Source organism: Erythrolamprus reginae, chromosome 1, assembly GCF_031021105.1.
Source record: "Erythrolamprus reginae isolate rEryReg1 chromosome 1, rEryReg1.hap1, whole genome shotgun sequence".
In the NCBI taxonomy this organism is placed as follows: Eukaryota; Metazoa; Chordata; class Lepidosauria; order Squamata; family Dipsadidae; genus Erythrolamprus; species Erythrolamprus reginae.
The window spans coordinates 128367293-128379453 of record NC_091950.1 but is presented as its reverse complement, the minus strand read 5'-3'; the positions used below and the strand labels follow the sequence as shown (position 1 = coordinate 128379453).

Genomic DNA, 12161 nt, shown 5'->3' with positions numbered 1-12161 from the left:
AATATATCTCAGCTTTATTTGTCTCTCTTTCTCTACTTATTTTAAATGATGAAAATTAATCTACAGTATCTGAGTTGCATTATTTTCAAAAGTACAGATTTTGGAGGTTTCCATCTAAGTTACAAATGGTGAGATAAATTGGTAAGTTTATGTTTCCAGTAAAAGGATATATTATTACGAATAGCCTCCCTTTGATACAATACACTGCCAAAACTGGTGCTCTAAATCAGGGGTGTTAAAATTTGGTAACCTTAAGACTTCTGGACTCCCAGAATTCCCTAGCCAGCAAGTCTTAAAATTGCCAAGTTTAGACACCCCTGCTCTAGATAAGGAACATAAGGCAGGTAAACCCCTCTCTTAATTCATTGGGAGGTGATTACATCATCAATTGGAATAGCATTTACCCGTGTTGGAAACAAATCTGGCCTCTTTGTATTAAACACCATTGCTGAAGGGCTTTTTAAATAATGAATAAAAATGTGAACTCAAGTTTTTCCTGATATTTGTGGATGCAATAACCAAGGCCTAGAGACAACCACAATGGGATTCTTAGCTGCCTGGGTTTTTTCGTTCCTAGAATTATAGCTATAGGCTTCTCATGCTCCTGAATCTTAATCTTATAGTCCGGCCAGTTCTGTGATCATTATCTATATACAGTATGTGTTCTATCGGGCTCTCTGATAGTAGCCTCCCAAAAATTCAAGGGTACAAATTTCAGACACACACACATTTGAAAATTCAAAACAATGTTCTTTATCACAAAAGTCAAAATAAACTAAGCATTCTTTTTGTATTGCAAAGAGCACTCTTCCCAAAACAACTGGGTAGTCTGTACAATTTCCCTTAAGCAGTCATTAAGTACTTAGCCAGCAGCCGTGGAGTAACTTCACACCCCTTCTTCTTCCAACAAAGGGAGACACACACACGCTGCTCTGCTTTGGTTTCAAAGGCGTGAAAAAGCAACAAAGTCTAGCACACAAGATTCCTGATGAAACTTCAACAGATATTCTTCCACAATGGCCAAATCCGGCTGCTGGTATTTATAGCAGCAGCCCTAATTACTGGAGCCCCACCCAAACACAGGTGGCCTTCCTTATTTCCTGTAATATGTTCTTACTTGGTCTCTTCTACGCATAATTCTGCGCTTGCGTGGGTCCAACATGTCATCATCTGAAGTTATAGAAGATAAGGAAGATTGACTGCCTTGGCTGTGTGCCAACCCCTCCTCTGCCGAGTCATTCCCACCTTCTTCTTCGTCCGAGGAACCTAAACTCTGATCTGATTCTGTCGGCAATAACACAGGCCTGTGACATCTTGAATTTTCCCCTGCATCCACCTCCCCATTCCCTGGGGCAGGAGCTGGGCCAGAGCCAACCACAACAATATGTAGCTGCAGATGGACATTTAAGTTGCAGTTTAGGAAGTCCCAGAGAGGGGTTTACTGAGTCAGCAAACAGAGAGAACAATAGGTTTAGCAGAAGATGACAAGAAGGAGGCACTATTTCTAGAGACTGAGATAACTAGTCTTATAACCTGCAGGAGGTTTGTTTTTTCCTTGAAGATGACAAGAACTGTTAACAAGAGCCGACTGATTGTCCTCCTGGAAGAGAAGGTAATGGAGCTGAAAACAAAACTCCCCATTTCTCAGCTTATCATGGAAGGATGTACAATTCTTGAGTTGAATCCGGAGCAATCTTTTGAGGCTGAATGGGACCAACCAGTCTCATAGACAACTGGATGGAACAATGTGACACCATGTGAAAAGAGCTCTTAAAGTTATGAGCTTCAGAATAGGTTTCAGGGCTTCACCAGTGGTGATAACTCTGGATTTCTGGATGAAGAGCATCTTCCATATGTTTCTGGGATTGAAGAGTCCTACCAGGTATGGAGGGAAGATTCCTTATTCCATCCTAAACCAGCACATGTAATATGTGGTATTCAGAAGTTCCCTGTTCAAATGTACTGAAACATCAATCTGTCAGCCAACCAGGCAGTCTTTAAAGAGAAATGTGCAGCCTTCCTGGGGCTCATCTTTGAGATCTGAAAACAAAAATCGCAAGGCTCGTTAAGCCTCTGACAGATGCTTTTCTCTACTGATCCACAGAGGAGCAAATGACTCAGTCTTCAAGACCCTACAAGGGACTATGAAGTGGTGGGCCGGAGACTGAAGGAGCTGTTGAAAGATACGGACAGGAAGAGGGAAAGGAATACTGGAAGTGCCTGCACAGTAATGCCAACAGGAATAGTTTGAACTGTTCAGTAACCAGATGTATTTGTGAAGTGAACTAGAGATATTGGATTTGATGAGCCTAGAGAAGAAAAATCAAAGGAAGACAGGCTTTGAAAGGCTGTCATGTAAAAGTGCCTGAAGGAAGAGAAATCTTAAATTTCAGCTAGACATCAGAGAAGAGAGAGAGAGAAAAAATTGACAGAAAAAAATATTTTTCCGTCAATTATTTCCAGCTCAGTTCCTGCATGTTCATACAATTCATGAAAGCATGTTTTATATGAATAAAAAAACTTGTCAATAAGATCAGAAAGTCTTGCATGTGTGATGAATGAGTTGCTTCTCACTTCCAGCCCAATAATTTTACTATTATTGCCACCTAACCAGGACACAATTGCCATAAACTACTTCAAAATCCAATTTATTTTACACATTCACGGAATGAATGGGAGGCAGAGTGGAACCTCAGTTAGAGGTTCTTTATTCTCCTCTTTTATTCTTGAGAAATAATCACATAATTTATAGTAAACATGTTAGATTTGGTGCACAAAAACCAAGTGAAGAATGTCTTAAAGAAAATATATTATTGTAGTCCAAAGAAATCCTGGTATTACTGTAGTCAAATAATGATTAATTAATGGTGTACCATAATTACAGAGTATTTGATCTTTTAACTTCTCTTCTTTGTACAATGTCATAGCTATCTGTTTCTTGTTTTATTTTTTTAAGAATATTTTTATTTCTATGTAATTAATCTTCTACATCAGCTTTCTAAATAACTCCCATCTGTGATTTAGATTGTAAGAGATCAGGGGCTTGGTGTATTTCATTATGCAGGATAGAATCACAGGGAATAACTCACTACAAAATTCTGTTCTAATTATTTTATAGTTTTATTTTTAAAATGTAAATCCAGCTCTACAAGAATGTTAAATTGGCTTACTTACCTGGATCATGATCTGGCTACTATTCTCTCCCTTTCTTTTTCTCTCTCTCTCTCTCCCTCCCTCCCTCCCTCCCATGTTCATGTTTTAGTCTCCAGACTTTTAATCATCTTAGTTACTTTTCTCTGCACTTTCCAAAATCTCAACCTTATAATGTAGTGACCAAAAGTGGATCAAGCAGTGAACCCGTAGCACCAGTGGTGGGAGGCTCTGCCTACCCTCCCAAGATGCTTCTATGCGTGCAAACTGGTGGCAAAATTATTTGCAACCACCACTGAATAATTGTCCCTCTCACAGTTACTGTTTTGTGCATGATTCCATTCTTTCTTGCTTTTATTCCTTCTTGCTTTTATTCTTACCCTTACTCAATACATATTGGGCTTCATATACACTGCTCAAAAAAAAATAAAGGGAACACTTAAACAACACAATAGAACTCCAAGCAAATCAAACTTGTGTGAAATCAAACTGTCCACTTAGGAAGCAACACTGATTGACAATCAATTTCACATGTGTATTGGACAAAATCAATCAATAAAAATAAAGTTGATTAAAACAACAGGGATGCGTCGGAAAAGGGGGAAAATGCACCAAACCCTCTTTAAAGCAATGTCATTTCCACCAGTTAAAATGGGAGGGGTCCTATGGTATTTTATAGAGCAGCACTAAAGGGCCTTTTGAGGCTTTGATTAAAGTGGAGCTTTGTTTTGAGGTTTCACATAGCCCTGAGCTTAACCTTTAAATGAAATATTTAAATATCCATGCAAAAGTGGTACAACTCCAGAAGAGCAAACTATACAAATGACTAGTCACTAACCAGTCCATTTGTAGCAGTGAACCCACACCTTGAGCTAAAAATTAAAATTCTTGGACATTTTTCATTTGCATGGCATCCCGTTTTCACTCCATATGTTCCAAACAAGAATTCAAAGCAGAAATGTAATGATCTAGTGACTTTTATGAACATAATTCTCTGGTGGTGGTAGCAGCAGCAGCACATTAGGAACGACAAAGCTTCCATACTAACTATACTGAGTTTACAGGAGGATTTAGATCGTTAAAAATAAAATTATCTGTTGAAGGGAAATAGACTCTCATCTTCTAGAAGTACATAGGAGACTGGAAAGGTTTCACAAAATGATTGTCTGAGAAAGATAAAAGGCAGCCAACAAGAAAGAGCAGAGCTCCCAATTAACAATAGTTCCTGAAGTGGCATTAGTGAGGGACTTTAACTTCAGATACATCAGCTCGGCTTGTTCTTATTATAGCCTATCTCCACAGAGTAAGATAAATAGTCAAACAATCAGTCATTTTAAAATATCTATCAGGCTATCTGGGCCTTAACCTAGGACTGTTTTTGCCCTGGCGTCTCTCCCACCTCTAGATTTAATTATTTCACATTTCTTGTATTTGGTGGATACTTGGAAATGCTGTGTACAGGGTTATAGACAAACCTACTTTGAAGAGGCAGCCAGAAGGGCAGAACAAAGCTATTCACCTTGCCTGAATTCAATAAAGATAAAGGAGTCCTTGCGATTTTACTTCACTAGTCATTGCCAACTATAGTGGAGGATGCTCATCTCGGTTTCAAGGGCCATTGAGGTAGCACTGTCCGCAGACTTTTCTACAGTCACGTGACCAGCATGACACCACAGAGCACTGATACCTTTCCACTGAAGTGGTACCTATTTATCTACTCTCATTTGCATACTTTCGAACGGCTAGGTTGGCAGGTCAGAGCTCAGCCCATCAAGCTTGGGTCTCGAACCTGGACTGCTGGCTTTCCAGCCGATAAGCAGAACATCTTAACTGCTGAGCCATCGCGCTGCAACCATTATCCCGTGGTTCATTCAGAAAACAGGACAAGCCATTTGCAAGTGATTCAGAACAGATGCAATGGAGGCAAGGCATGGCAGAATTTATTTATTTATTTTATTTATTAGATTTGTATGCCGCCCCTCTCCGAAGACTCAAAGATGACTGGATGGAGGTGAAATCAATAGCGGGGAAAAGTGTGCAACAAAAATTGAATTATCTTAAAACACCTAAATCAAAATATGTCTCCCTGCTATTGTCTCTTGCCTTCTTGACCCACTTTTATGACGTCACCAATGAAAAATAATAAGACACTTTTTAAAAGCTATGTTATAAAAATGGCATAATTGTTCTACATTCAGCAGAGAATGAATAAAAAGGACAGTTTTATCATTAGGTTTGCTTTCCAGTTTTCTTTAGTCGTGTCAGCATTAATATATTGATGTAACTTAGGAGCAGTATATAGAAAATACTGTCATATCCTTTAAGGATGTCAGTTTTCCTAAGTGAAAAAGTATATTTCCTCTTTGCAAATCAGTCTCCCAATAATCTCAGGGCATTACCAATGAAAACAGAGACAAAATGCTTTAATGACAGATGTCCTTACCAAAACTAATGTTTGGTTTGGGGTTTTTTGTTGTTGTTGTTGTTGTTCCAATCTTCAAAAGCTCTCTTTGCATTTTGCAGACAGAGGCCCCTTCTCTGTGGAAAGGGTGCACACTGCCCTTTCATGTCCTAATGACCCCATGGGGTTTCTGGATGTCTTTGGAAGCCAAACCTATGAACTTCACCAGCTAATTGGCTTGGCTTCTGATCTAGAGAGAGGGCTGCCAGGACTGTGTCACAGCTGTTTCCCTGGAGCTGGGAGTGAAGCAGTTTCCTTTTGGTGCAAAATCTTGGCTCATCACAGTTGCTGGCTCTGAAATTCCACCATTTCTCAAGGAGCCAAGATCTCCTGACACTTTTGTCTTCTTGCGTTTGCCTCCACTTTCATCCCTGCTGATTGAAGGAACGGCTACTTCCCTTCTTTATCTCTTCTCTTGTCACAAAAAAAAGAAAATTTGAATGGTGAAAATAAGAAGGACTTTACATTGGCTGCATCCTGGTTTTGCACTCCCACATTGGTTAACATAGAAACATAGAAGACTGACGGCAGAAAAAGACCTTATGGTCCATCTAATCTGCCCTTATACTATTTCCTGTATTTTATCTTACAATGGATATATGTTTATCCCAGGCATGTTTAAATTCAGTTACTGTGGATTTAAATACCACGTCTGCTGGAAGTTTGTTCCAAGGATCTACTACTCTTTCAGTAAAATAATATTTTCTCACGTTGCTTTTGATCTTTCCCCCAACTAACTTCAGATTGTGCCCCCTTGTTCTTGTGTTCACTTTCCTATTAAAAACACTTCCCTCCTGAACCTTATTTAACCCTTTAACATATTTAAATGTTTCGATCATGTCTCCCCTTTTCCTTCTGTCCTCCAGACTATACAGATTGAGTTCATTAAGTCTTTCCTGATACGTTTTATGCTTAAGACCTTCCACCATTCCACACGTCTTTGGACCCGTTCAATTTTGTCAATATCTTTTTGTAAGTGAGGTCTCCAGAACTGAACACAGTATTCCAAATGTGGTCTCACTAGCGCTCTATATAAGGGGATCACAATCTCCCTCTTCCTGCTTGTTATACCTCTAGCTATGCAGCCAAGCATCCTACTTGCTTTTCCTACCGCCCGACCACACTGCTTACCCATTTTGAGACTGTCAGAAATCACTACCCCTAAATCCTTCTCTTCTAAAGTTTTTGCTAACACAGACTGCCAGTACAATACTCAGATTGAGGATTCCTTTTCCCCAAGTGCATTATTTTACATTTGGAAACATTAAAGTGCAGTTTCCATTGCTTTGACCATTTATCTAGTAAAGCTAAATCATTTACCATATTACAGACCCCTCCAGGAATATCAACCCTATTGTACACTTTAGAGCCATCGGCAAATAGGCAAACCTTCCCTACCAAACCTTTCCCTATGTCACTCACAAACATATTAAAAAGAATAGGACGCAGAACAGACTTTTGTGGCACACCGCTTGTAACCTGTCTCTGCTCAGAATACTCGTCATTAACAATAACTCTCTGATGTCTACACTTCAGCCAGCTTGAAATCCACTGAAGTATCCAGGGATTAAGTCCAATCTTTGATTGAAGGAAGAGATGGCTTGTGCAAGGAAAAAAATTGTAGGAAGAATTGCACAGGTCTACAGAAAATTTTTTGTAATCATCGCAGTTGACCTTGTACTTTTCTGAATCTTTTTTTTTTGTTCTGATTTCAAAAATGTTTATAGTTTTTCTGTAGCAGGTATAGTTTCCACAGAGCAGTATCATTTTTATAAGGTATAGGAAATATATAGTGGCAACACTAAGAAAGCAGTAATCTACATATCAGAAATATTTTTATTTATTTATTTATTTATTTAGTCAAACAATTATAGGGTGGTAATTTGTACCAATAAAACATTAGATAACTAATAATAAAAAGTAACAAAAGAAGACAATAGGACAGGGACGGTAGGCACAGTGGTAACGTAACAACAAAATGCTTGTATATCAGACACTTTCTGTGATAGAACAAAACTAAGCATATTTTTTGGAATTAGCACATTAAACTCCATAAAATAGACATATTACTTTTGCTGATGATTTTTTTGTGTTGACCAGTGTTGTTAGAGGTTTCTCTGCTCCTACAAAAGCTATGAGTGTGTTGAAGAGGTCTTAGGAGAATTCTGTGAAAGGAAGCAACTTAAAAGAGTAAAGCTGTTTTGCTACTTAGGAAATGAATATTTATGTATGTAAGCTTGATGCATACGTGGAGCAGAACAATCTGAAATCCTCTGAATGGACTAGATTTGAATTGTCCATAATTCAGTAATAGTCTCATCATAACGAGTGGGGGAATTAATGAAATTGTAATTCAGCAAATTTGGGAGCATCAGATTCGAGAAGTCTGGAGTGGCTTAAAACACAGAACAGAACATATTTGATATCAGATTTCCCCTTACTATTGACTATCCCATGAAATAACAGCTTTCAACAAACATTATTCAATGCTAAACAACATAAGAGGCAGCTATAGTCTCTCTCAGCTTCCCTGTATGCTTCAAATGTTCTGTTTTTTTCAACAATAGAAATTGCATTTTTTCCCCTCAGTAAACAAATTGTTACAGGTTAATGAACTTAGTGTGAGAAAGAAAATCCCTCCAGCCAGATAAACTGTTCATGTTCAGAAGATGTTTCCCCAGGGCAATACCCCTTGCCAAAAAGTTCATATTTATTTACACAAGTCATGGAATGAATACCTAACTCTGCTATGTTAGTTGTATAGTTCTTCACACATCAGATTAGACACTCTGAAAAACATGTAGTAACAAATAAGTACATTCTGCACAAAACAATGTCCAAATGAATTGAGCTCTTTTATGTAAACATAAATGTGAAAGTTAACTCAAAAGTTTTAGCTAAAGTTAGATGTGTTAAGAGATTGATTCATTTGAAAGTAGAATTGGGGTCCAGTCAACATTTGGAGGTAGCCAAGGGCCAGTAGGTAGAATGATGGGCAGTATATTTGACTGCCTTATGTAGAGGGATGGAACAGAGATTTTCCTCTTTACTTGTAGCATTTTTTTATTATTATTATTTTGATATACACTGCTCAAAAAAATAAAGGGAACATTTAAACAACACAATATAACTCCAAGTAAATCAAACTTCTGTGAAATCAAACTGTCCACTTAGGAAGCAACAGATTGACAATCAATTTCACATGCTGTTGTGCACATTCCACTTTGTACAGAACAAAGTATTCAATGAGAATATTTCATTCATTTAGATCTAGGATGTGTTAGTTGAGTGTTCCCTTTATTTTTTGAGCAGCATATATAGATGTATTTAACATAGCTGCCAATCTGCCAGAAAGAACTCTGGGCAGTGAACAAAATAAAAATATACGGTAAACAAATGTATCGTTTAAAACAGTAAACTTTATTGAATCCCTGTTAAATTCACATTCATCCAAGGCCCCTCCAGGGGACATTGTTTCATTAAGAAATCCAGCATCCAGAATTGTACCTGGGAACTCATTGAAAGCCAATGCAACTCATATAACAAGGGTTGCATTGTTCCCTCAATGTTTATGCCACTGCAATATGGACTAGCCACACTTCTGAATATTCTTCAAGGGGAGCCCCAAACAGAGCTCACTGCAAAAGTCCAATTGAAAGATGGTTCAGGCATAAATAACCATGAGCAGTATTTATTTATTAGATTTATTTTATTTTATTTATTAGATTTGTATGCCGCCCCTCTCCGCAGACTAGGGGCGGCATACTCCACAGACTCCTTCAATCTAGGAAAGAACACAACCAATTCACAAAATATACTTGTGCAAAGGTCTTTCTAATCATAGCTGTTATTTTGAGCAGGAGCCGTGAATCTAAGAAAAGCTCAAAAAGTTGCACAACAGCTTTACTTGGGGGAGAAGGGGCCAGTATCATCCCAACCAAAGTTAAAGATAACAAACCATTCAATATGGAGGATACTCAAATTCACAGCTACTCAGTTTTGTCAGAGTTTAGCCAAAGCTCTTTAGGCTTACGTCTCAATTTTTATGCTTCCTGGCTTGAATCCAGAGACTGGTGGATTTTAATAGTGCAATTATCAGAGGTTTGAGGAGTCACAAAAATGGGTCTTGTTGACTGTGCCAGAATTTTTACAAGTTAAGCCATATTAACATCTTTATTGTTCTTCCATTGAATATAACAAGGACTACTGTTTTAACTACTAGAACATCACAACAAATGAATTTCTCATTGTTAATTAGTCTTGGAAGAATAAGAGCTTCTTTGGTATAGTGGTTAAGGCATTCAGCTAGAACAGGGGTGTCAAACTCAAGGCCCAGCGGCCAGATCCAGCCAGGGTGAGGTGCCTGGATCTGGCCCGCGGGGCTACCCTGGTAACAGTGAGGGACTGACCTGCGGTGCCTCTGCCAGCAAAAATGGGCTCCTGAGCACCACTTTTGCTAGCAGTGGGTTGCAGGGGGCCTTCACAGCCCGAAACGGAGCTCAGGAGCCTCTTTTGCCTAACTTCACAAGTTTAAAACCCTTCAGATCAGATACATAAAGCTGATTAAAAATAATCTCAACAATCTCAAAAATAATCTCTTTCAGTTGATGGTATCCAAATTTCACTATATAACAGAATTAGGGCATATCCAAACTGTCATTTGCTGATGGGTCCCTGAAGTCGCATTACACTGCAGTAGAACTAGACAACATGATGATAGGAACTGAACTGTTACAATCCAAGGGAACATTCTGTTGACAACAAGTTTATCCCATGAAATCTATTTTATTGATTGATTGATTGATTGATTGATTGATTTGATTTGATTTGATTTGATTTGATTTGATTTGATTTGATTTGATTTGTATGCCGCCTCTCTCCGTAGACTCGGGGTGGCTCACAACAACAATAGAAAACAGTTCATAACAAATCTAATAATTTTAATGATTAAAAAAGAAAACATTAAAATCCCCATTATTAAAGCATACATACACACAGACATCCCATACTTAAATTGTATAGGCCCGGGGGAGATGATTCAATTCCCCCATGCCTGACGGCAAAGGTGGGTTTTAAGGAGTTTACGAAAGGCAGGGAGGGTGGGGGCAGTTCTAATCTCCGGGGGGGGCTGGTTCCAGAGGGTCGGGGCCGCCACAGAGAAAGCTCTTCCCCTGGGGCCCGCCAAACCACATTGTTTAGACGACGGGACCCGGAGAAGGCCAAATCTGTGGGACCTAATCGGTCGCTGGGATTCGTGCGGCAGAAGGCGGTCATGGAGATATTCTGGTCCGATGCCATGAAGGGCTTTATAGGTCATAACCAACACTTTGAATTGTGACCGGAAATTGATTGGCAACCAAAGTTGCAAAAATCAAGTGTGTTGTACATTAGACACAAATAATACAACAGAAAATCAGTTTGCAAGTGTTTTTTTTTTAAGAACAGACTAGGAATGAATAATTTTGGAATGAAATTGTAGATACAGTAGCTACATTGGAAGCCCTGCCTTACCCCACTGAGTCCAGGGTAACTTAATCTGGTGTTGATGACAAAAGTGATACTGACCCAGTTTTCTTTTCATCTTTACGATGAATCTCCCTTACTTTTTGATCTGCAATTAATGAAGGGATTCCCCAAGAATTTAATAGTTTTGCAAAGCAAGAGGTAAATGTAGTGAAAAGGGTAAGGGGCATCTAAAAATGGAGATATGGGTATACCTTATTATAGCAGTTGCAAGAAATACCAAGAACAAGATGTATCTGCAAAGAGGAGATAGTAGGTTTATACCACTTGAAGGTTTTTTGCTGTAGTTGCATTGAAAGCTCCAAAGGCCATTTCAGGCCAGCCATTTAAAAAAAAAAACTCAGCTGGGTTTTGGGGAAAATAAAGATGTATTGAATTGAGAAATGTATAGCAGATGCTGCCACATGGTATGTTCTTCAAGCTTGAAGCTATGAAGCTATTCTGCCTTTTCTCTTTAATGGTACCAAAGCTGTAAGGGGAAACACATGGAAGAAGCTAAGAATATTCTAGAAGAGTACAAAAAATGTAAGTGTTTAGACACAAATAATCCTGGCATTTATAGGTCTCAGGGTAACCAATCTAAATTCTCAAGACTCAATAACCACCCAAGTGGTAGTATAGAAAGGGGTAGTATAGAAATACTCTTCCAAATGACACTGTGTAATTTTGAATCTTTTTAGGTATCCATAGAAAGCAGAGAGTGATTTTGCAATTACTCTTCTGCTGCTGCTGCCTAGAAATACCTATTGGCTCTTGTATGCTTACTGCAAAGTGTTCCCAAGGGAAAAAAAATAAAACAATTAAAATAATTTGGAGACACTTAAAAAACCAATTTGCTGTAATATTCCAGCCTGCTGGAACAGAATAAGTTTATGCTACACTGTAAACACTATGTTCAAATCTAGACTAAACCAATTCTCTTTGTCCAGCCAATCCCAGAGAATGTGGGTAGCTGATGTCTAGTTCAGAATGGAAATTTCATTTTTTATTTTACTGATGAATAGAAAAGGGGGGGAAATACTTTAAA

The 12161-nt window shown here is 38.5% G+C and overlaps 1 protein-coding gene across 3 annotated transcripts in view; it reads left to right on the top strand.

Moving 5' to 3' along the window:
- The window catches only part of KCNQ1 (potassium voltage-gated channel subfamily Q member 1), a 459783-nt gene that overhangs the window by 404909 nt on the left and 42713 nt on the right, over positions 1-12161 (top strand). The window lies entirely within an intron of this gene.